The sequence below is a fragment of the Macrotis lagotis genome, chromosome X (genome assembly GCF_037893015.1).
Source record: "Macrotis lagotis isolate mMagLag1 chromosome X, bilby.v1.9.chrom.fasta, whole genome shotgun sequence".
Taxonomy (NCBI): domain Eukaryota; kingdom Metazoa; phylum Chordata; class Mammalia; order Peramelemorphia; family Peramelidae; genus Macrotis; species Macrotis lagotis.
Window position 1 is genome coordinate 534,629,922 of NC_133666.1, and position 26,685 is coordinate 534,656,606.

Below are 26,685 nucleotides of genomic sequence, written 5' to 3' on the forward strand. Positions count from 1 at the left end.
ACTTCATCATTTCTTGCCTAATTGCTTTCCTGGGCTTCATTATCTCCAGAAACTCATCATTCTGCAAGATGAAATTGTCTGAACCTCTCACCTCCTTAGATCATCTCCCTCCCTGGCTGTAGGACTAAATATTCCCATCCTTCATGCCCAACCCCCACCCCAACCCTATGTACTTGACACATAGGAGACACTTAATAGTTATTGAATCTCCCTGGAGTTGAAATCGAAAGAGATGAGTTTAAAACCCTTTTCTCATCTAATCTATAAGACACCCCTATATTCCTCAATTTCCTTATCTTTAAATCAATAATCTGCAAGGTCCCATTCAATCTTAAATGTACAAACCAATGAGCTCCCATTTGCAATGTTTCCTCACCATTAGGCTTCACTTAAAGTCATTTTCAGCCCCCCACCCCTTTTAAAATTTCTATATCTAAAACTCAGAGAGATTAAGTTCCTTGCCTAGGATCACAGTGAAGATCTGAGATAAAAAAAAAATGTTTAGATTCTAGTCCTTGGAAAAATTGTAGCAAAAGCCTTCAACTCTCACATTCCATGCCATTATATACTTTTCCCCATTACTTTATGACTTTAGCAAACATCCTCACACACGCACATTCACTCAGATCTCTCTTGTGGTAAATTCCAAGACAGAAAGGCAAACAATCCCTCCTAAGCAGTTCTTTTGCACACGAGGCAGCTTGCAGCAGCTTCACTGCCTCTTGGGTGGGTGTAAAAGTACTTGATGAGCTTTCAGGTCGAAAGGCAGGTGAAAACACGCTTGAGCTGCCATCCAAGAGTCGAGTATTTACCTGTTGAAGCCCAACATAGGCCCACGCATACACCCTGTGACACCAAATGGAATTTTAATGGATGCATGGGCTTCTAGGCCCCCACACACCCACAGTCCAAAATGGTAATTTTTTTAATTCCTCCAAATTCAAGATTCTGGGCATATTCAATTATTTTACAGGCATCTGAGAAGAGCTTACAAGGGATTCAAGGCAAAGATGACCTCAGGGATAGGTGAACTCCAAGCAAATTGGAAAAATTACCAAGAACCCAGCCACCATACTGTATTTCCAATGATGTCAGATCACTGTAGGATCTTCCTTCATCTGGAAATTGTAAAAAGTGCAAGTTTGATGGTCTCTGAATTAATCATCTTAATTACTTCTTATTCTTTCAGAGGGCAGGGTCTCCTTTTTATATCCCCCCTTCTTATATTAAGAAGCATCTGGTGACTCAGTGGATTGAACACTGTCCCTGAAGTCAAGAAGACCTAAGTTGAAACCATCTCAGACATTTATTAGCTGTCGACCTTGAGCAAGTCAGGTAATCTCTGCCTGTCTCAGATTTCTCAACATCAAAGTATATGTAATAATAGGACCTAATTTAAGAATTATTGTGAGAATAAAATGAGAAAATATTTGCAAAAAGTTTAATAAATTTTATTCCCTTATCCATCTTCTCTCCCCTTTCACAAAAAGAAACCTTCAGTACACATTGAGGACCAAGACAATGAGGGTCCTGCTCAAGACAATCTCTAAGGTTCCTTACAGCCTTGAAGGTCCACAATACATTTAACTTAGTTTATGTGAAAATCTGTAACTGATACCAATTAGATTGTAAGTTCTTTGAGAGAAGAAACTGTGTTAAATTTTTCTGCTTTCCTAGAGCATACTGAGCAAAGAGCCTTGGGCATAGGGAATTTACAGGAAATATTTATTTAATAGAATGCAAACATTCATAGGGTTCATTAATTTAACTTTTCTTTATTATTTCTGATACAAATCACCTATTTTCTGATGTCATTAAAAATGCTAAATATATAAGATATAAGTGAAAAGGGATCAATTACAATCTAATTTTTATTTTGGATGGAAATATGCATTTAAGTTAGGTTGATGAGACTGAAAAAGTGCTATTTATTGGATTAGAGAGTAAGGTAGTGGCGAAACATATTATAGATTCTCAACTTTGGACCAGAGTAACTCTTCTCACATGCCTATGGAATAAATGGAATATGCCCAGAATCTATATATAGTCAGCTACCCGTCAGCCAACCCCAAGAGTAGCCATTCCTCAGACATTTGATCAGAGGAAGTAAGGAAGTAAAAGAAATCTAAGGGGGTTCCATTGACTATATGTCAAGCAGGCATCACAACAAGGCCGCCAAATGCTCTTCCAGGTAATTAGGATTCTGCCAATGAGTTTCTGTAATTCAAATGGCAAAGTATATAAGGGAGATGTGCAAATAATCAAGAAGAAACTAGAAAATCGTAAAAATATCTGAAGATATTTTTCACATTTATTTGCAAGGTAACAGTACTTATCTGAGCAAGAAATCTGCACAAATGTAGTAAAGTTCCTTTTTATAGATAAAAGCACTATAATACAGAGTCGTGAAATGTTTTATTTGAGATCTGACCATTTTCAAGTTAGAGATGAAACATTGATAATTTGTCCTCTATTTAGAAGTGATGATCCCTTCTATTAATGCTTTAAGATTTTTAAAGCACTCTACACAAATTATCTCAACTGATCCTCAACTTAACTCTTTGACACATATTCTATGGGCTCTTATTATCCTCATTTTACAGAGAATGACACTGAGGCCTAGAAACAAAGTTCCCATGTTTGCACAGTTCTACAGGTTATTTGATACCAGGTCTACCTGACTCATAACCATTAGTCTATCCACTCTCTCATAACATTCTGTTTGATCTTCCCTAGGTACTTAATCATATCCTTGTTCTATCTTAACATATTCTAACAGTTGCTTTCTGTAAGCTCCTTTACTACATTTGTACAGGAACCATATAAAAGTACACTTCAAAACAAATCCTTCCCTTCTGAAAGAGATTGGATTACATTGAAATTCAACATACAAACAAAAACTAAAAAGAAAGCAGGGGATTCTAAGCATCTGTTTTTGAACAGATTCTTAGGCAATAAATTTGGTTCTGATTTTTTTTAACATCTAAGGTAAAAATGGAAAACCCAATGGGTTACATAGTTATAGCTTTTGAAAATGAAAATCACGTAAACTTAACCATAAAAGCTCCCCCTTCCCCCAAACAAAGAATAATTGATCTAGTGGGATTGAGGTAGCTTTTGCTATTTTGAACTGTTAAATGACTTTTAATTGCAATAATACTTTTTAACTTTTTTTCTTTTCTGGATTCATTTACTAAGAGGACTCAGAAGTCATATTTTTTATATTTTATACAGGCAAATGCAGAACATCAGCAAGAGTACTCAATTCACACGGTATCCCTAATTAGGATTCTGAGGGCTTCAAACATGTATAAGTGGATAGCACAAAGTAATGGGGTCTGTATGGTTAAGGGTCAAACTAATTATAGTTTTATAAACCTACTCATTATTTATGTCCAAATCCTAGAGAAAAACCTTCTGGATTTTTATATCAATATAGTAATTAGGATAGGTCTAGATTAGAGAGGAGAGGGAAAAAAGAGGATAAAGGAGGGAAATGGAGAGAGACAGAAAGAAAAAGGGAAAGAGGGAGTGAATAAGAGGAAGAGAGAAAAATTGTGCATATATGTGTGTTTAGATCTGTGAATATTATATATGATATCATACATAAATTATAGAGATATAGGAAAATCTCCAGAATAGTTTGATTCTGAGGAAAACTATCCTTTACAACAAACTGCCTCTCATTAGCCTGAAAGTGAGGAATTATCTTTCCAACTATTTGAGAGTCAGTTAGCAAGAGAAAATGTATGTGATGGAAGAATACTTAGAAAGGAGAGACACACACACAGAAAAAGAGTGATAAAAAAAGAAAATTAGACCTGTAGAGAGTAGAATGGCTTTTATTTATCATTTCTTTAAATAGTAATAATATTAGTTTTTATATGGCACTTGATCTGAAAATTCTAAAAATATTATCTTATTTTATACTCAATAACAACATTGTGAGGTAGGTGCTATTATTATCACCTTCATATTGTAAATGAAGAAACTGAGACAGAAAGCAGTTGTATTTTGCACAAAGTCACATAGATAATCAATATACAGGGCCACATTTTTAACTCAGGTCATCTTGACTCCAGGCTCAACACTCTATCCATTGTGCTGCCTAACTACCAACAATCTTATAAAAATTAGATGTAATTCAAAAAATGTTTTTAAAGATGTAAATAATGACTCTAAAACAGTGAAACATTTTTCTTCGTTTTGTACAATCTATCTCTTTACTTTGCAATTACATCTTTCTCCCCTTTCCACTGGCTTCTTCTGCAATTCTACTTGTTCTTTGTTCAGTCTTTTCAGTTGTATCCAACTCTTCATAGCAGACACATACACCCATACACATACGCACACAAATTCATCTACACCACAACCCCCTGGGTCATCTACTAGCACTTCAATCTCAATTTTGTCTTAAACTGAACATGTTCTTTCCCTCCTCCCAAAGTTTCTTATTTCATTATTTGTCTGTAGTACTTTCATTCATCCTATCCTCCCATGCTGAAACTTTGAGTTTACCCTTGATTCTTCCTTCTCCAAAATGTCCCAGATTCAATTAGAAATTAAAATACATTGATGCCAACTCTGCAACCTTTCAATCAAAAAATTTATTAAATAATTATAAATATAAATGTCTATTATGTACTAGGCATAATCCCAATTTATTTCAGGAAAAAGTCCTACCTCAAGGAGTTTACAATCTAATGTGTGGAAGGTCATGGAAAATATATATATATATATATATATATATATATATATATATATATATATATACACATATATATATGTATATACATATATATATATCCATCTGTAAATAGAATAATTAGGAAATAATGCCCATGGGGAAAGCACTAGAATTAAGAGAATTTGGAAAAGGGTTCCTGTAAAAGATGGAATTTCAATTAGGACTTAAAGAAAGCTAGGAAAGTCAGTCACATCTATCCCTTCTCCACTATCCACTGCCGAGGTTGACACAAGCCTTCATTAGCAAATGTTTATGCTATTGGAAGAGGAAATCATCTCTTCCAAGTAGCTCTTTCTGATGTTTTCATTTGGTAATGACTTGTTCCTCTGCATCTTGTATAACTCTCATTTCAGGGTTCTCTAATGAATTTACAAAATGATTAGTTATCTATATATTAGAGTTATCTATGTATGTTTCTTATTGCTCTGTCAAACTTATAATTTCCAAAAAGATAAGATAAAGGTCATATATTATCTAAAATTTTTATCTCAACTCCACCATCTTCCACAGTGCTCTGCATAATATTGTTGCTTAAGAAATTTTGGCTTAATTCAATAAATTTATATAAAATATAAATATAATTTTCCCTTCTTAATGGTAATCTGGGTCAAAATTTTTCATCTGTTATATCTGTAAAACAAAGAAAAAACAGTTTATCCCAGAATTGTCCTATATAAAACAAGCATACTATATTCAGATTTGTCCATTCCAATATCTAAACTGATTTATTTCATAAAATTTCATGTTCTTTGAAAAATTTCATTTTTCAAAAGCAATACCAGAACCACCCAAATCCTAAATAGACTTGACTTATTTTGTATCAGCCAGTTAAAAGCAGAAAAATAATGATGATATAGAAGTAATCATGAACTTTCTTATAGGTAGTTGAGTCAGAACTCAAGCATTTGGAGTTCCACTATTATGGGGAAATGAGGACCCATAGCTTATTCTTGACTACATAGTAAAGCAATGATTTTTTTGGCAACAACAGTCTTATTGTTGCTTTTTTGGTAACTGTCCTATGATCTCTTAGAATTAGAGAACAAAGGAAAATTAGTCTAAAGTCTCCAAGATAGACACTTATTTATAAAAAAAATATGAATTAGAATCACATCCAAAAGACAGAGAAGAAAGCTGACTCCATTGACTCCTTTTCCTTCTTGCCCATACAGAGATATATCTTCCCTAGCCAGACATTCTCTTATTATCAAGTAGAAGTATTCATCTTTTTACTCTGATTAAAAGACAAATATATCAGGAAAATTCCCTAAACAAACACAGTCCAGTTCAGAAATCTTAACACTCCATTCACTAAAGCTACCTGTAGAAAGACAAAGAGACATAAATACGATTCATTAAATGACATTTGTCTTTGAGAATGTATCCCAAAACATGAAAATTCAATTAAGGAGGAAAAATTATCTGAAACAATTCAATGAGTTTCTGCTCCTAAAATAAATTCTAAGTCTAACTCTTTTTTGGGGGGGGGTTGCAAGGCAAACAGGGTTAAGTGGCTTGCCCAAGGCCACACAGCTAGGTAATTATTAAATGTCTGAGACTGGATTTGAACCCAGGTACTCCTGACTCCAAGCCCAGTGATTTATCCACTACACCACCTAGCCACCCCTTAAGTCAAACTCTTGGATGCATAAAAATCATAGCTGAAATCTTGATTTATCTTGTATAATATATATGTGTGTGTGTGTGTGTGTGTGTGTGTGTATCATAGCTGAAATCTTGTATATATATTATATATATGTATGTATGTATGTATGTATTTATGTATATCCAATCCTTGAACTAACTTCATATCGCTCCTCCTGGACAGAATGAGAAATTAGGTAGTCCCCAAACAAATTCCAAGTATTTGACTGAGAGGCTTGTCCTAGGAATGTTCCCTCAGAGTTCCCACCCAAGGACCTAGCACAAGAGGTCTGCACTTAAGCTCTGTCAATGGGAAAAGTTCACCAGAGCCTCAAAAGGGGCCCATGAAGGCAGTGTATGGAAATTCACAGGAAGTCTGCCTAATCTCTGATATCCAAAGGGAGACTGTTACTCAGCATCAGGGTCAGAAAACCACACCCGATGTTGCTTGGCTCTCAGCCAGAATTGTTGCCTTCAAAGACCTATGTGTCAATCAGTTCTTCCTAGGGGCACTGACCCTAAGCAGAAAAATAACCTTTAATCCTAATTTATGGTGTTTAAGACAGATAGAGCTATTTTGAATCTTTCCATTTTGATCCTTGAAAGCTTACTTACTGACCAGGAAATAACTTGAGATAGGAAGGTTCCCCACCTCCCCTGCTTTACCTTGGTTTCTGTTGTCCCATGGGCTGGTAACCAGAATCAAGATGATTTCCAATACAAAATTGTCATTGCCAAAGGATATAATTATCCACTTGGAGCTTTTGATTATTAAGTTATACTGAATTCCAAATTTCTCCAATGCCCAGCGCAATGTCCCATTGAACCTTTTTCCAAGTGACTACTCAAGAAAACACATACTGAAACCATAGCTTGAACTTGATGTGTTTGATTTCTGACTCCTTTGCTTATTTTACTTTTTTACTATTTATTGTTATTTCATTTGTATTGTTATCTCATTTCTTTTAGGCAGGGGTACTTAAGTTTTTTTAGCATCATGGTCCCCATGGTCCCCATGGTCCTCATAGTCTGTTGAAGTTTATGAACCCCTTGTCAGATTGATGCTTTTTAATCCATATAATATAAAACCTAGGATTACAAATGGAATCAATCACATTGAAATAGTTATCAGTATATTTTTTTAAAAATAAATTTTTAGGTTAAGATTCTCAGGAATCCAGCTTAACAGTAACTTTCAACCCTTTCAACTCCTTTGCCAAAACCTCAACTTTCTGCTCAATTATTGACTGAAATTCCTTTGATAGGCTACAAAAAATCTTCCATCCAGTAGACAGAGTTTAAAAATAAAATGTAATTCCTTTGGGAGAGGTCATAGTGACTTAAATTTCATACTAAAGTGTGAATGACCTCCTTGGGACCAAGTTTTGATGGGATTTGAGAGTAAGAATTGTCCAGATCAGGACATATTGTTCAGAAAAAAAGGAGGTAAAGAAGCAACTGTTGTGTGGTGAATTATAGTAGACCCCTCAAAAAAAACAGGAGAAATTTATCAACATTTAAATAAGTAGTTGATAATTTGTTAACTTCTATGTGCTTGTTTCTTTTTCTATAAAATGAGGATATTATAAAATAGTATTTGCACAGGGTAGCTGTGGGAAAAGTCCTTAGTAAGCAGGATAGCACTACATCATTGAGAGAGCTGTTATTGTTATTATTTATTTATTTGTTTGTTTGTTTGTCATTCTCTATGTTTAGAGCTTTAGACTAAGTCAAGAGAGGAATACAAAGAAGGTAAAAGGCATAGTCCCAGCCCCTATGAGGATTATAATCTGCCTTCATAGGAACAATTCTGAAGTATTATGCAAAGTTTTAACGCTATCCTTTTTAAAGGACACTGATGAAGTAGAACCTCATTATAAGGAACAGCCAAGATGGTAAAAGGTCTGGAAACCATGCCATATAGTTAAAGGGATTAGGTACATTTAGTCTTTAGAAGAGAAGACTTAGAATAGATATGGTAATAGTCTTTAAGTATTTGAAGAGGAATTGAATTTATTTTCCTTGGACCTAGGAGGCAGAACTTGGAATAATCAGTGGACATTGTAGAGAGGCAGACTTTGAGTTAATAGATAGGAAAATGTCCTAACAATCAGAGTTGTGAAGATGAGCAGTGAACTTTCTCAGGAAGTCATCGGATTAAAGGACTAAAAATCTAAATCTGGAAGCAACTTCAAAGATCATATAAACTGATACCCTCATTTTATAAGAAAGGAAATTGAGACCCAGGTTGGGGAAGGTCAAGGGAGCCATACAAAGCCAGGCAGTAGAAGACAGTGTGTTCCTCTACCCTGAAGGTATTATGTGGAGCCTAGATGAATACTTGTTGGCAATAAAATAGTAAGGATTCCTTAGTTGAACTGTCGAGCTTCCTTCTAGCTCCTGAAATAAGAGAATGATGTGTTTGTATACCTGGAGTAGTTGTATACCTAAGTCATAGTTCCCATGTTCATCTGTTCAGTCACACTTCAACTTCAATGGATCTTTGATACACTGATAAAGCTGCTTCCTTTGCTTTTGGGTAGCCTAACTCACTAGTGTTCTTAACACCTATTTGATTCTTACTGATGTCTTTCCATAATTTCTGTTTAAAATAAATATTTAACATATAAGAGGCTTTCTTCTGCATCTTTTAGAGTTTTCTGAATACCAGTATAATCCTTATGATACCCATCTGTTATTCTTCCCTCTTGCTGTACAACCAAACTATTTTCCAACCACACATGTTCAAAATGAGGAGGATGCACTTCAGTGGAAAGTAGAAGCATAACCATGCTGACAGCATTAGAAAAACAGAAATTAACATCTATGTTGCATTACATTTTAATTTATTTTTTCTAAACATTTCTCAATTACATTTTAACCTGGTTCCTGATGCACTGAGAGTTTTGTGGATATATGAAACCTGCAGGTCATGAGCATAATTCCTCTAAACTAAATGATTCCTGAGTTCTTCTACCTCTGAATCTTTGTTTCTATTATTCTCACAGTCATGCTCTGAAGTTATTTACATTATTTCCATTATAACTATTAAACTGGGTAGTAAAATGGTGGTTACCTCCCCAATTCCATCAGTAACTATCTAGAAGAAGTTAATCATCTAAAATCTCATCATCATCATACTGAATGACTCAGTTTTGGATATTCAACACCTTCTCAATTCCTTTCACTTCCTCTCCTCTCTGATTAGAGGGTTCATGTAAAGCAATGTAGTCTTCCCAAAGTTTTCCCATAGTAAAAGGCTGGACTTTGGATTTTCCATCTAACTCTCCACTATCTATCAGCAGTTCTACTTAGGTTTTAATGCCAAAGAGCATAAAGCCCTGTCCTAGCTATACCTTTGGGCACCATCTTCAAATCTCCTTTGGTGTGTTGTCTTTCTACTTTAGACTGTAAGCTTCTTCAACTCAAGGACTATCTTTTTCTTTTTTTTATTTACATTCTCAGCATTTATCATGGTGCCTGGTAGAATAGATACTTATTATTAATACTTATTAAATTGATTTGAATTGCTGTGATATCTTCTGTTGAGGGTTTGGCATTGATAGGCAAGGCATAGTCAGTACCTATTTAATCATGTGATCTACTTCAACACTGATTTCATCCTTTCTAACTATTCTAGTCCATTTTTGTTTTCTCATATAGGATTATCTCTTATAACCATATTTCATCCTCACATAGAATCAATGACTTCCTTTATGATTCTAATCAAATAACATCTACTTTAAGAAACGTTTTTGATGTGTTTTGTTTTATATTACAATTGCATATTACTTCCACTCTAAGACCATTCTTGTAACAAAAATAAAGTTGTAAAGCAAGATTAATAACAGCAACCTCATCAGAAAGTAATTGTTAACATTCTGCAACTATAGTACCCTTAATCTCTTGCACTTGTTTTTTTAAATTAATAGAAATTTATTTTTCTCCCACTCACCTCCCCCCATGTAGATTTATATATGTGTATATTACACATACACACACACATATGTACATATATACTACATCCATTGGAGAAATTTGTTTTACTTGACAATAAATCTTATGAAGGACTTTATTTTTCTCTTTCTTTTACTGTAGGGAAAGATGAGAGAAAGAGAAAATATATGTCTTCTAATTTTTTAAACAATTAAAAATTTTATATAATCAAAATAGATATACATCTTTTAACATAATTTAGCTAATATATTGTTAAAATAATCTTTATTACATGGACATATGTTTGTTTATGCATGCATATATATTTATACATATATTTATAAAATTTTATACCTTAAATATATTCCATATGTCATGAATAGCATGTCTCATCGTGGGTCCTCTGGAATATATTTTGTCCATTTTAGTTCTTAAAGCTTTCCAAGCTATCTATCTTTAAGTGTTGCAGTTATTATTGTATAAATTGTCCTCTAGACTCTATTGATTTCAGTCTTCATCAATTTATAAAAAGTTTTCAGAATCATTCATTTTTATAATACTGATATAATTAAATTATTCTTCTGCTTACTTCGTTCTGAAAAGTTTCCAGGTTTTTCATCATCTTGATTGTCCCTTATGATTGGGCTTTCAGTTCATATAGTCTGTCCCTGTCTCTCTGAATTCATCTTTCTCCTTATTTCTTGCAGCATAATGATACTCCATCAACTTCATTTATCATAAGTTATTTAGTCATTCCTCAATTGAGAAGCAGTCCTTTAGTTAGCATGTTTTTGCCACAACAATAAAAGGACTGTTATAAATAAATGTGTCATACAACATTTTATTATATATATTATATATATATTATATATATATAATTATATATATATATATATTATATATATATATTATATATTATATATATATATTATATATATATATTATATATATATATTATATATATATATATATATATATATATATATATATATATATATATAATGTGTATGTACATGTACATTTAAATATATGTACTTTTTCTTTTTTCTTTAATCTCTTTTAGGAATAGTTGCAGCAATGATATAATTGGGTCAAAAGGTAGGCATTTTTAGTAAATTTTTTGTGCATAATTATAAACTGCTTTCCAAAGTATTCATTCCTATTTATAGGTCAACCAACAGTATTATCTTCTACAAAAGCTCTTTTTGAATCCCCTACATTTTAGTGCCTTCCCTTCTTGTATCAAGTTTTTATGCATTATAGATGACAGCATTTTTGTACATGTTGCTTCCCCTGTATTAGAATATAAACTTTTTAAGGGCAGGGACTGGTTTTGTGTTTTTTCTTTGCTACAACTCACATCCACCATATGTCTTTCCTTCTGAGTCACTTAGAATTGTGAATCTTCTGAGATCATGATATCCAGTGATTCATTGTCTCTCTTGCTGTCTCTGTCTCTCTCTTTTTGTATTTATTTGTCTTTGTCTATCTGTCTGTCACACACACACACACACACACACACACACACACACACACACACGCAGAGCAATTTCTTCATTTTGTAAACATTTCTGAAGCATCTTCTGTTTGCCTGGTGCTGTGCTAGGTTCTTCAGGGAGTTTAAAAGAAGAGTAAGATCCATGACTTGTTTAGAGGGAACTCATTAGAGAGGTAATGAAAGATGGTGAAACAGTTGAAGAGTCTAAGGCACTATTTGCCTATGTGCCAAAGTGAGTACAGTCAATAAGTATGATGGTAGGTCAGAGAAAGAAGTCAATATGTACCCAAACAGTCAGGATAGGCCTAACTGAAAAATTAAGCTAGAATCTAGCCTTGGATTTGTTGAAGTAGAGAAAAGGGAGAATGGTATTGCAAGTAGTCAGAACCTTCTCAAAGTCATTGCCCAGAGCAAAGGATAGCATTCAAAAGTCTTAGAGGTTAGCCCCTCAAATTGCACCATGTAGAACATGTTCCTATTAAAGCATTCCTACTTTTCCCACTTCTTTGTACAAAGACTTCTTCTCTGACCCAGAGACATGCTATCTCTCAATTCTATCTCTCCATTTGTAGGCCCTTCTGACCTTTTTTGGAATGTTCTAGCTATTGTCAGGTTTGTCTTTTAGGTTGAATAGACTTCTCCCATGATTCCCAAGGCAGGGTCTTAGCCTTAGTCACTTGAGAACTGGAAATCATTCAAGAGAAGGGGAGCCCACAGAAACAGACCTCTTTCCTGCTCTGGCTTATAAGGTTCCAGTACTTTGTATTAAATAAACTTGGGGGAAATGTTCACTAAGTGGATACATGTATCTTATTCTACAGCCTCGGGGTCAAAATAATTACATATTAACAGAAGTTTGGGGTTTTATGTGTCTCTTAAATGAAGTATGATCTTTTAAGACTGTTTACTTGTTTGTATCTGGCACCTATCTGTATCCAAAAGGTTGTTTGACTTTACAAATTCTCTCTCTCTCTCTCTCTCTCTCTCTCTCTCTCTCTCTCTCTCTCTCTCTCTCTCCATACATATATCCATTCATCCTTCCATCCATTCCTCTAGCTACCTTGCTAGCTAGTTATATATATATATATATATATATGCATATATATATTATATATACCACTCTATCCATCATTCATCCAACCATCTACTCACTTTTTATCTATCTATCCATCTATCTATCAATATAAGTATAAATATAGGAATAGAGTTAGAAATGTCTCCCCCTTTCTTAGGGATATCTGAATTACATTTTAGCTTCATTCATTTTACCAAAACAATTCTGGGATAAGAAGTGTGGAAGAGAAGTCTATCTCCTAAACAATAAATGCTCTTATGAAGAGTAATATCTTAAGACTAATCAGTTTTACTTCAGTTGTTTGACTAAAACCCTCCAAAAAATACAAAATGTGATTTCATTGATATGGGAACTCTGTTCATCTATAAAGACTATCCATTAATACCTTAAACTGTTAAAGTCTTAGAAAGTTGTCAGATTCTCAGAGAACAGTAAATTGATTTTCTCATGTTCGTAACTAAGTAATATCAATCAGGGTCTTCCTTAAGCGGTGTTTATGGACTATCTACTCTCCTATGCTTTCCATCTACCATTCATTTATATGGTTCTCCAACGTAGAATTTTGAAAGTCTGTTTTAATAGGGATGAAGGGGTAGATATTCAGGCTAGAAAAGGGCACAGGAGGGTTATAGTTATCAAAGTCAAATTTCACTCTCTTTGGGTCCAAGGCCCTCTAGCCCTATCTGCATCTACATGGGAATCTTTTTGATAAGATCACACACCAAACGATCACCTAGTAACACAACATACTGCTTATATTTGCTGAATGTTCAGCTCACTGTTCATAACCCAGATTGTTTTATTTTTATTCAATTACACTCTTATCTCCCAAATGCAGTTTCCACTGGCTTTCTGATCCCATACCTGGAACACTCTCCCTCCTCATCTCTGCTTCCTTCTTCCCTAGCTAAAGTACCATCTTCTGCAAGAAGTTTTTCCCAGTTCCACTTAAGCTTAGTGCTTTCTCTCTGAGACTACTTTCAATATCTTCTATGTGTGTGTAACACACACACACACACCCACACACACATATACACATCCATGTGTGTCATCTCTCCCAGTAGGAACCATGAATTTCTTGAGAATAGGAACTATTTTTTTGATTTTGTTTGTATCCCATCTCTTAGTAGACAATTTGGCACATAGTAGGCACTTAAGCTAATGATTAACTAACTTTCCTGCTTCTACTAGCTCCTAGTGCAGCTCTCTTCCCTCAAAAAAATAGCTTTTTAAAATTTTTCTATGCATTTATGTATTTTGAGTGCCCATAACCTAGCACAGCATCTAATGGGTGCCAAACAAATGCTTACTTCACTTTCTGAAAATCTCTTAAGTTTGCTCCCAGCTGTAGAGACAAACAACATGTAAAATGTTATTTTGCTACAGCAATATCATTGAAGAAAATACTGAATGCTTATTGGAGAGATTCCTATAGAATCCATAGGAAATGGTAATCCAATTGACATCAATTGTTTATTACCACTGTTTGATTCTATCAGCTTTGTCACCTAACCAGGGTTTCTCCATTTTGTTCCCAAAGATAGAATGAGAACCATTATCAAATACCTCCCTGGAATCAGGATATTGTTTGTTCACCATATTTTTTGATTTACCATTCTAGTTAATCTATCTATAAAGGACTTGGGTTATTTTGTCATGATCCACTTTTTGATGAACTAATGTTTATTATAAGGGTCTACTATTACCATCCCAAGTATATACAATTCTCAAATTTCACCAGAAATCAAAATTGAAATTCATCACCCTTCAGTTTTAAAAATCCACCTAGTTCTCTTTATGTTGAAAATTGAGACATTTGTCCATTTCCAGTTTTAAAATAAATCTCTCACAATTAAGAAAAGTGATCAATCTCTGTTCAGGAATTATATCTATGATTGCTAAGTAGTAGTCTAGATAAGAGAGTAATTGAATTAAATCTTATGACTTCAATTCCTTAAGGAAAATTGATGATCACTTACCAACTCCTCATTCAATTTAGATTTCCACTCTCTCTCTAAATCCTTTTTATTCTCTCCTTCCCAATCCAAACATCATTTTCCTTGGTAGAAAAAACAATTGCCATCAGCCTATCTATCCTAAACAGAAGTTCAATTCCTTCTTTGTTCCACATCTTATCCTCAAAATAGCTGAGGAAGTCATTTCAGAACTCATTTCAGAAAACCCCAACATTATGTAATGATCAACTATGATAGTTAGCTCCTCTTAACAATACAGTTATCAAAGACAATTCAAAAAGAATTATGAAGGAAAATACCTTCCACATCCAGAGAAAGAAATAAGGAGTCTGAATGCAGACCAAAATGCACTACTTCCAATTTTTAAAATTTGTTCTTTGTTTTTTTCTTTCTGATTATTCTTTCACAACCTGACTGATATGGAAATATGCTGAATATAATTGTACATGTAAAAATCTACATCAGATTACTTGCTGTCTTGGGTTGGGGGGAGGGAAAGAAGGGAGGGAGAAAAGGTTAAAACTCAAACTCTTGCAGAAATGAATATTGAAAAATATCTTTAAATGTAATTGGGAAAAATAAAATGCAAAAAAAAGTTACAAAGGATTGGGTTTTGCTGACTTAAACTCTTTCAAAAGTTAGGTTTGAATCCATACTATGGGGAGGCATTAAAGTAGAACTCTTGTCAAGGTAATTTTGTCAAATTTCCCAAAATTGTTTGATATGAAACATTTTTGAGCCTCTTGGAAATAGGAGTTGAATCTGAAAGCAACAACCAAGATAATGTGACATATTTTTCCTCCATTTGATTGGGAAACTACCTTGAACTTCTATTCTTAGAGTTGTCTAAAAGGTTAAACAACTAGTCCAGAGTCACATAGACAGGTTATGTCAACAATGGGACTTGAACCAAGGCCTGGGTATTCATTCTGAGCCTGGCTCTTTCCCCATCATACCATGATGCTTCGTAAATACTTATTTTTGAATACATTTTGAGTTTTTCCAGTTCACTTATTACAACCTCATCCTAAGCAAATACATAGCTTCCATAATCTCAGTATTTTTCTGTTTGGAATGGGGAATCCTAATCTTGCAACAGATGAATAAATTCAAATTTGAGTTTCAGTAACAAAACACTTGGTTTTTTCCTTTATCCTACTGTCCAAAAGCAATTCCCATAGTCTCATCATTAAGTTTTCCATTTTGAATCGTACACCTGTGTGCTACATCTTATAAACCCGCCTTTGATTTCCAAGATTAGTCCAGGTCTTCTAAAGCTTTAGAGAGAACAGGTGAAGTCAACTACTGAGTAAAGAAAGATCAGTATAGGACTCCTAGATATTTTTACAAAACAAAAGCCAGGAAGTTTGCTGAACAAACTCACTCTCACTCAGTGTCTAGTCATTTCTAACAGACCAGAAATCAGTCTTTTGAGTCAGGCCAATTAGACTAATTTTTTTGGCCCAATCCCCATATCTGTGAAGTGTGGCCTAGGTCCTTAGGATCTGAACTATAATGGCATTACAATAAAAGTTTGTTTCCAAACATCAGTGCCACTTTTTAAAGCCAAGTCCAGAGCAAACAAAATTCTCTCTGTCTCTGTCTCTGTCTCTGTCTCTGTCTCTGTCTCTGTCTCTGTCTCTCTCTCTCTCTCTCTCTCTGAATACCTTTTAAAAAAAACTATTGAAGGAAAAAACACACCTTGATCTGCTTTGCAAAAATGCACAAGATGCTGACAAACTGCACGGGATGATGCTTGAGTCATCCAGGATTGTCAGTTTTTTTTAATTGACTTTGGCAAAAAGGTACATTTCAGTGATGAAGAATCAGCATGTCATCCGACACATGTGATCTTCTCAGCGTCACTACTAGTGCCAACTAGTAGTAAATTTGGCGCCTAACCTATTAGCAGTGATGAATCCATTAGAGCTGTCAGGCGCCAGGCCCATATCATAAAGCATTAACTCTGATGGTCAGAAACCCTATTGGTCAATAAGAATAAGGCCAAAAATGTAACAAAAAGTGCTACATCTCTCTGGACATTTTGAAAATCTACTAGTTAGAAATCAAATTGGAAAAGATGAACAGATTGCTTTGAGATGGAGGATTTGCTCTAAAATTAGAAATATTTGTGGTTTGGCATGAAGCCTTGAAATGCTATTAAAAAAACAGAGCATGAAAAAAGTAAAATTAAACACACAATACAATGTTATTGCACTTTCTATTCTTGCTTGAAACACTTTCTCTGACCAGTCCTAATCATTCAATAGGAGATGCACCCAGATCCCTCTCTTTTCTTGACTGCTGTCCAATCTGTTCTTGATTGTTGAAATTGTCACACAAATTATTCCAGGATTTTTAGCAGAGATTAATATATTTCAAAATGAATACACACACAGATCATATGGGGAGAAAATTTTCTATGTTGTCCTGCAAAAATGCTCCCTGAGAAGGAATGTGCTAGGGGCAGGAGCAACCAGTGAAGAGCAGCCCTTATTGACTTTCATAAATTGTGATTTGGATGTTGGTTCAAATATCAATTTTTTTTGTTTTGCTTAATGGTATCCTCCAAACCTAGCAATCAACTGCATCACTTGCTAAGAATCTCTTGTAGAGTATGAATTATAATACTTTTGAATGATCTAACTAGTATACTACATTAAATATACTGTGGTTGATAAAAGATTATTCAGTGCATTGACTTGCTACATGGTCAGCTGCTTTATCAGTAAACTGCTGTCAATGTTTGTAGCTCAACCTTGTATACTAAAAACCAGTCCAAAGCCTTGACACAAAGGAGGTAACTCCATCCATTTTTCTACATTGCAGGGGAAACAGAAAAAGAAATATCTGCTCTTTCCCTACAACATAGTGAGTGGGTGCTAGGAAGTTGATTTCCACACTGTTTTTAATTTCATTCTGTTTTTTACACCCATCTCACTTTCTACTTAATCTGCATAGAATATTAAAGAATATTAGAGAATAGGAAGAATAGAATAGTATAAAATATAAATAACTTACAAAATAGTGAAAGACATGATGACCATGTCCTTGCCAGTGGTGTGACAGGTTAACCTCTCAGGGAATTAAGACTGGAAAGTATAGAATAGCTATTGATCTTCAGTAGTAGCAATTTCCTCCACAGGTGAACATTCTACTAATAAAATCATAGGTAATCCTAAAAAGGGGGGGGGGAACTAATTCATTTTATATGGCTAAACGTTGTAAGCTTTCTAACTTGAAATGAATGCAGTTTTCTCAATGACAGCTCCTGTTGGTCAAGCATCACATTGTAGGACAACTCAATTAGATGTTTCAAGTGCTCATCACAGAAGAAAATGTGGTGAAAATCATTAAGAGATCTATGAGAATGACCCCTCATAGTCAAATTCTTAAATGTCTAAATGACATTAGAAAGTGACCACTAGGAGAGGAAGGACTATTTTAGTTGACATTTAAAGTCCTTCCTAGCTTTCTATTGTTTTTATTCTGTCCTCTGTTCCACAAAAAGTGGAATCCAACCATATCGGCCTGCTTTCCTCTGCTTACAGAGAGCATTCTATCTCCCATCTCCATGCTTTTGCACCAGCTGTCCTTCATGCTCTTCCTCCTTAAGTGTACCTTCTTAGGATCTCTGGCTCCCTTTGAAATTCAGTTCAAGTAACATCCCCTGCAGAAGGCTTCTCAGTCTCCCCAGTGGTTAGTGTAGCTTCATCTAAGATTACCCTTTCTCTATTTTGCCTTTATTTTTGAATGTGCCTATTTATGTCAATGTATAATCCATTAGAATTTGATCTACTTAAGAGTAAGGCCTATTTTTGCTTTTTTCTTTATATTCTCTGTGTATAGCGTGTAGATGTTAATAAACGCTTGTTGAATAATTGAAGGATTCCTCCTTCCCTCCTTCAAATCAAGAAATGTGGCCCAAAAATATAATAATAAAGTTGGACAAATTTGTATTAGTTCTTGCATTGCAGGGTATATAAAAATGACTATGAAATATTCCATGCCTTCAAGGGGATGTGTGTGTATATATATATATATATATATATATATATATATATATATATATATATACACATGCACATTTATAGATATAGAATAGATATTGATATCAATATCAATATTGATATTGATATCGATATAGATATCGATATCGATATAGATAGATGATATAGATATAGATATAGATATAGATATGGATATGGATATGGATATGGAGATAGAGATAGAGATAGAGATAGAGATAGAGATAGAGATAGAGATAGAGATAGATAGAGATAGATAGAGATTAGATATAGATATACCTACATGAGTGCATATATATTTAAATGAATAAGAAAGATACATACAGAACTATAGTTATAGCAGGTTACTCCAACTTCAGTCCTTCAGGAATTTGTTATTTCATCAATGGACATTCCTTCTACTCATACTGGTTATACCTTCTTAGTAGATTCTCATCTCAGGCCTTCACAATTAACCAAGCTTCAGGGCCCTTGATTGTCATATACAGTCTGCTGTTGAACTCATATTTAAAGCTATTTCAACTTGGTAGAAACTGTTGTCCCAAATGAAATTCATCTTGTCCAGTGGATCACTCAGAATCTGGTAGTTAAATTAAATTAAATTCAATATGATTGTAAAGGGAAAGGGAAGCTTAAAAAAGATATTGGAATCAGGAAGGGAATGGTCACAAACAAAACAAAATTCTACTTTGGAGAGGAAATTATTAGGGAAAAAAGCAAATATAAGAAAGTGTGATTAGTATCTGGACAAGAGAAAAAAAGAGAGTAGAAGAATGAAACAGTTCAATTATAGAATATTCTGTAGACTACTCTCCTTTGTTTTCGTTTTATTGCTAAGAGGAGCATAGGGAACAAAGAAAAGAAAACATTAAAAAATATAATGAAGAATAGACAGAATTAGGAAATAAAATTGTGAAGGGGTTGAATTCTCTCATAACATGGAAGAGGTTATCACAATATATTAGAAAGTAGTCTTCAGGGAGCAGCTAGGTGGTGCAGTGGATAGAGCACTGGCCCTGGAGTAAGGCAAGACCTGAGTTCAAATTTGACCTCAAACACTTAATAATTACCTAGCTGTGTGACCTTGGATAAATTAATCTTAACCCCATTGCCTTAAATAAACTTTTAAAAAAAGAAAGTAGACTTTAACACACTTGATTCACACAGAATTAAAATAAGGGACTGGAAAAGAATTTGTCATGCCTCAGATAAACAAAAAAAGCAAGGATAGCAATCATGATCTCAGACAAGGAAACAATAAAAATAAACATGCTTAAATAAGATAAACAAGGAAATATGCTTAAATTCAACATAGACATTGAACTAGTATAATTTCTTAAAATATGTGTGTGTATTTGATGGAATATTGTCTATAAGAAGAGTAAAATTATAATAATCAATATACCTACTTTTAGACCTAAACAAATCTAACAAAGAGAAAAACAAAGGTAAGTAAAGGACTTAAATAAAGTTTTAGTAAACTATATATGATAGATTTCTGTTCATTACTGAATGGGGAAAGGAGGGAGTATTCATTTTTTTTCTTAACTCTTCAAAGTTAAAGCTGCTAAAAATGTGTAACAGACATAAAAACATAAAGATGACATAAAAACCTCTTAACTGCAGTGAAACAGAAATATTAAATAATCCTTTATCCTACATAGAACAATGAAAATCTTAATCATCAATAATTTTTTGAAGAAAGGATTCAAATTTACATAAATTACTTTACAAATTTACAGTAAATGAACTAATCCTAAAGTATCGATAAGCCAAAGAACAAATCATAGAAATAATTATTTTATCAAAGAAAATAAATCAGGGGCAGTTAGGTGGCACAGTGGATAGAGCACTGGCCCTGGAATCAGGAGGACCTGAGTTCAAATTCATACTCAGACACTTAATAATTGCCTAGCTGTGTGACCTTGAGCAAAGTCATTTAACTCCATTGTCTTAAATAAATTTTTTTAAAGCAAAGAAAATAAATCAACTTATCAAAACTTTTGAGATATAATCAAAGAAATCTCTAATGAAAAATTTGTCTTTAAATGTTTTCATCAACAAAAGATAGAATGTAACAATAAATTATATATTCAATATAAGTAAATTTTTAAAGTAGTAATTAAAGAACTAAGCACAATATTTTAAAAATCAAAGAAGAGATTAAGCAAGTTTTTAAAAAGAGATTTCAAATAAATGAAAGGGAAATAAGGTAAATTGTTAGAAATTATTGTATCCCTTTATGTGCCAGTAAAATTCAAAATTTAAATGAAATGAATGAAAATCTAACTTACCCAGATTAACTGAACAAGAAATAAAGAATTTAAGAAATTCAGAGTTCCCAAAGAAAAACTTTCATGATCAGCTGAATTTACAAATAAATTCTACCAAACATTCAAAGAACAATTAAAATAGGAAAACTATTTTCAAAACTAGGATAGGAAATAAGTCATCCTAATTACTTATATGATACAAATTATCTGGGTGGTTAAATGAGAGAGAATTGAAAAAGAGAAAGAAAAGTAAAGATCAATATTCTTAGTGACTAAACCTAAAAAAGAACAAAATATTCTAAAGAAGCTATAGTAATATATTTAAAAAGATAGTATACAATTTCCAGATTGGCTTTATATCAAGATGTTAGGGTTGATTTAATATTAGGAAAATTATATATTTATTTTATTTTATTTCTTATAAATTTATGAACTTAATATTAGGATAGTTATAAATAGAACATATCAATATGGTATAAATACAAGACTCATGATTTCCTTGATATGGAAAATTCTCAAATGAAAAAACTTCCTTTAAACTAAAAAAACTGCCTTGAACTATGAGAAGTTGTGATTTGCCAAGAGTCACATGGTCAGTATGTATCAGTAGTGAGACATGAATCCACATCTTCTTAATTCTCATCTCACTGTCCTGTCCACTTTGATCAAAGAAATATGTTTAAAACATGTATAAAAATGTTGGGTATGAAGACATATGCTCTTATTTACACACTAACATGATAATGTTTGTCCTTGATTTTCAAAGAAGACTACCACATCAGAGAGGTGATGCCATGACAAGCACATGAATTGGATTTGAGTGAGGGATTGCTGTGCTAAGTCACCAGTCTCCCTTTCTCCTTCAGAGTCATCTGGCTCCAGTGGTCAGATAAGAATCAGGACTGCTGAAGATGGTCCTGGATGTGAGGGGAATAAGGGTTAAGTGACTTGCCCAAGGTCACACAGCTAAGTAGCAAGTGCCTGAGGCCAGATTCAAACTTCCATCCTCCTGAATCCAAGGCAAGCGCTCTATTCACTGTGCCACCTAGCTACCTTCATGAACTATGCTCTTGTATATATATGGGAATATATATATATATATATATATATATATATATATATATATATATATATATATATATATACCGGAAATGCATTATTAAATTCTGTCCTGGGAAGACTAAAGTCCCCATTAAAGAATTAAAGCAAAGGCTGCATACTTGCTGCAACTTGCTGCTATATTCAATTAAACAAACATTTGTTAACTGCCTGCTGTTATGTAATACACTATGGAATCACTGAATGAGATACAAAGATGACATATGATAAGTTTAGGCATTCAAGGAACTTACAAGACCTCAGACCCAGAATTCCAGGTCAACTTCATGAAAATGTCAGGGCTTAAAAACAAACAAACATACATACATACATACATACATACATACATAGAAAGAAACAAAAAAGGGCAGTATATCTGAGAAGCATCCAGGAGGCACAGGGTATAGTAAGTCGGAAACATGAGTTCAAATCCATTCTCAGACACTTACAAGCAATGTAATTGAAGAAAGTCACATAACTTCTTTATGTCTCAATTTCCTCAGCTGTAAAATGGGATAAAAATACTTCACAGTTATTATGTGGATCAAATGAGATAATAATTATATAGCATTTAGTCTAGTGCTCAACACATGTTATATGATATATAAATGTTTCTTCCCTTCCCTCCTCCCTGAGGGAAAATGAATTTGCCTTCTCTGAACTTGTGTTGATATAAATGAATCTTTGTGGATGAATTTAGCTTGTATTCTTATAAAGGAAGAAGAAAATAAAGTGGTAATTATTAGGATGTTCCAAACTTTTGCAAATGAAGCTGGGAATAATGTGAATTGTGCAGCCTAGAGATATTTAGAGATATTTTTAAAAGTTATTAAATGAATTCAATGATTTCCATTTAGTGAAGAGCAAACTATGGATTTGAGATGATGGTCCAAGGAGTTTACACTAAAAATTAATCAAATTATCAAGCATTTATTAAGGATCTATTCTGGGCCAGGTACTGTGCTAAATGGTTGGTTGCTTCTTGTCTTTCATTATCGAAGAAGACCGAAGGGACATCACTATGATAGCGACAAATTATAGTCTGCCCAACTGTGACTGATCAGACCAATACGAGCTCAGAATGCTGCACCATAGGCTGGGCACAGATAGTCCATGGGAACACCTGGGGTGGGTACTCTAATCTTATGTATGTTACATTTCCCTTGAGCTGCTTCAATTCTGCCTTCCTCCTAGAGTGCACCACCCTTACTGATGAGGGCATGCCATGCCGAGTGGTCCTGTGCCAGTGTCTCCCATGTTGAATAATCAATTCTAAATTTCTTCATTGAGGCCTTCAGGGTGTCTCAGTATTGCTTCTTCTGTTTTTTTTCCTTCCTAATTATTTTTTCTATTATCATCCATTTGTACATGCATATTTCCAAGTTACAAGATTTCCCTCTACCCTTCTTTCCCACCCTCCCTCCCCTCAGAAGGGAATAGTAAGGTTAGCATTTTACATACATACAAATTAATAGTTTTTGGTATGAGGAATTAGGATTAAGGGAAAGATAATTTTTATAAAGTTTTCATCAGATTTGGTAGAGGTGTTTTGTTTTTGTTTGTTTTTTTGCTGTTTGGTTAGTTTTGTTTTGTTTTTCTTCCTCTGGTTGGGGATAATGTAGACCATTCCCAGTCTAATACAGCTGTCCTAGATCTCTAGACTGCAAGAGAAGCTGTGTCCATCAAGGTATCTTATCTCATAATGTTGTTGATGTGTACATTGTTCTCTTGGCTCTACTCCCTTTGTTCAGCATCAGATCTCTAAATAATTCCATACTTCTCTAACAATTTATGGTTTCTTATAGAACAATAATATTCCATAGTATCCATGAACCATAACTTGTTTAGCCTTTCCCCAATTAATGGGCATCCCCTCAATTTCCAACTCTGCCACTATGAAAAGAGCTGCAATGAATATTTTTGGAATATGTAGGACTTTTCTCATTTTTATGATTTATTCTGGATATTGTGCTAGAATTGGAATTGCTGGGTCAAAGGGTATGGACAGTTTTATTTCTCTTTGGGCATAGTTCCATATTGCTGTCCAGAAAAGTTGGATCCATTCACAACTCCACCAGCAATGCATCAATAATGTCCCAATCCTCCCACAACCTCTCCAATATTGATCATTTTCTCTTTTTCTCATCTCCTAATAGGTGTGAAAATGATACCTCATTGTTGTTTTAATTTGCATTTCTCTAATCAATATGATTTGAAGCATTTTTTCATATGATTATATATAGCTTTAATTTCTTCATTTGAAAACTATCTGTTCATATCCTTTGACCATTTAACAATTGGGGAATGACTTGCAATCTTGTAATTTTTTTTAGGCTTTTGACAGGCAATGGGGTTGAGTGGCTTGCCCAAGGCCAAACAGCTAGGTAATTATTAAGTGTCTGAGGAGCTCAAATACTCCTGACTCTAAGGCTGGTGCTTTATCCACTGCACCACCTAGTCGCCCCAAAGATCTTATAAATCTGATGCAATTCTCTATATATTTTAGAAATGAGACTTTATCAGAACACCTGTTTGTGATGATTGTTTCCCAGCTTTCTGCTTTTCTTCTAATTTTGGCAGCATTGCTTTTATTAGTACAAAAACTTTTTAATTTAATATAATCACAATCATTCATTTTGCAGTTTATAATATGCGCTAGTTCTTATTTGATCATAAATTTATCCCTTTTCAATAGATCAGATACATAAGATTATTTTTTTTATCTATTATTTATCTATGGTATTGCTCTTTATGTCTAAATCTTGTACCCGTTTTGACCTTATTTTGGTATAGGGTGTGAGATATGGATCTATGCCTAGTTTTTGCCACATTATTTTCCAGTTTTCCCAACAATTTTTGTCACATAGTGAGTTCTTATCAAAGAGTCTGATGTCTTTGGGTTTGTCAAATAGTAGATTGCTGTAGCCATTTACTGCAGTTTCTTTTGAATCTATCCTGATCCACTGATCCATTACTCTATATCTTAACCAGTACCAGGCAGTTTTGATGCTACTGCTTTATAGTGTAGTTCTGTATCTGGTAGAGCTAGACCACCTTCCTTTACATTTTTTTCCATCAGTTCCCTTGCTATTCTTGCCTTTTGTTGCTACAGATGAATTTTGTTACTATTTTTTCTAGCTCAGTAAAGTAGTTATTTGGTAGTTTGATTGGTATGGCAATGAATAACTATTTTAATTTGGGTAGAATTGTCATTTTATTATATTAGCTCAACCTAAACCATGAGCATTTAACATTTTTTTCTAATTATTTAGATCTGATTTTATTTGGGTGAGAAGAGCTTTATAACTGTTCTACTATTTCTGGGTTTGTCTTGGGAAGTAGATTCCCAAATATTTAATGTTGTTCATAATTATTTTAAATGGAATTTCTCTTTCTATCTCTTGCTCTTGGGCTTTTTGTTCATATATAGGAATGCTGATGATTTATGTGGGGTTATTTTGTATCCTGCTACTTTGCTGAATTTGTTAATTGTTTCAAGGAGTTGTGTTAGATGATTTTCTCCAGTTCTTTAGATATACCATCATATCATCTGCAAAGAGTGAAATTTTTGTTTCCTCACTGCAAATTCTGATTCCTGCCATTTCTTTTCCTTCTCTTATTGCTACTGCTAGTATTTCCAATACTATATTGAATAGTAATGGTACTAAAGGGCATCCTTGTTTCACCCCTGAATTTATGGGAAATGCTCTGACTTTATTCCCATTAGATATATTTGTTGATGGTTTTTAGATACATACTATTTATTATTTTAAGGAAAACTCTGTTTATTCCTAAACTCTATAGTGTTTTTAATAGGAATAGATGTGATATTTTATCAAAGGCTTTTTCAGTATTTATTAAGATAATCATATGATTTCTATTGGTTTTACTATTAATATGTTTAATTATATTGAGTGTTTTCCTAATGTTAAACCATCCCTGCCTGGTATAAATCCAACCTGATCATGGTGTATTATCCTAGTAATAACATACTGTAGTCTCATTGCTAAAATTTCATTTAAATTTTTTGCATCAGTATTCATTAGGGAGATTGGTCTATAATTTTCTTTGTCTCCTTTGGTTCTTCCTGATTTAGGTATCAGTGATATTTTGGTGTCATAAAAGGAGTTTGCCAGAACTCCTTCCTCTCTTATTTTTTAAAATAGTTTATGTAGAATAGGAATTAACTGTTCCTTAAATGTTTAGTAGAATTCACATGCAAATCCACCTGGACCTGGAGACTTTTTCTTACAGACCATAAAACATAAACTTGATGGTTTCTTCAATTTCTTTTTGTGAAATAGGGTCATTTAAATAATTTATTTCCTCTTCTGTTAATTTGGGCAGTTCATATTTTTGTAAATATTTATCCATTTCACTCAGGTTGTCCAATTTATTGGCATCTAGTTT

General features: G+C 33.6%; 1 long non-coding RNA gene across 2 annotated transcripts in view; it reads left to right on the forward strand.

Moving 5' to 3' along the window:
• LOC141496866 (uncharacterized) overlaps nt 1-26,685 on the forward strand; it is a 63,973-nt gene that overhangs the window by 22,041 nt on the left and 15,247 nt on the right. Inside the window, exon 4 of one of the 2 annotated variants that reach the window (XR_012471186.1) lies at nt 974-4,705. The exons of the other annotated variant lie outside the window; for it this stretch is intronic. This is a non-coding gene — a long non-coding RNA (uncharacterized LOC141496866). Of the gene's footprint in view, nt 1-973; nt 4,706-26,685 lie in introns of those variants that run through there. 2 annotated transcript variants of the gene reach the window in all.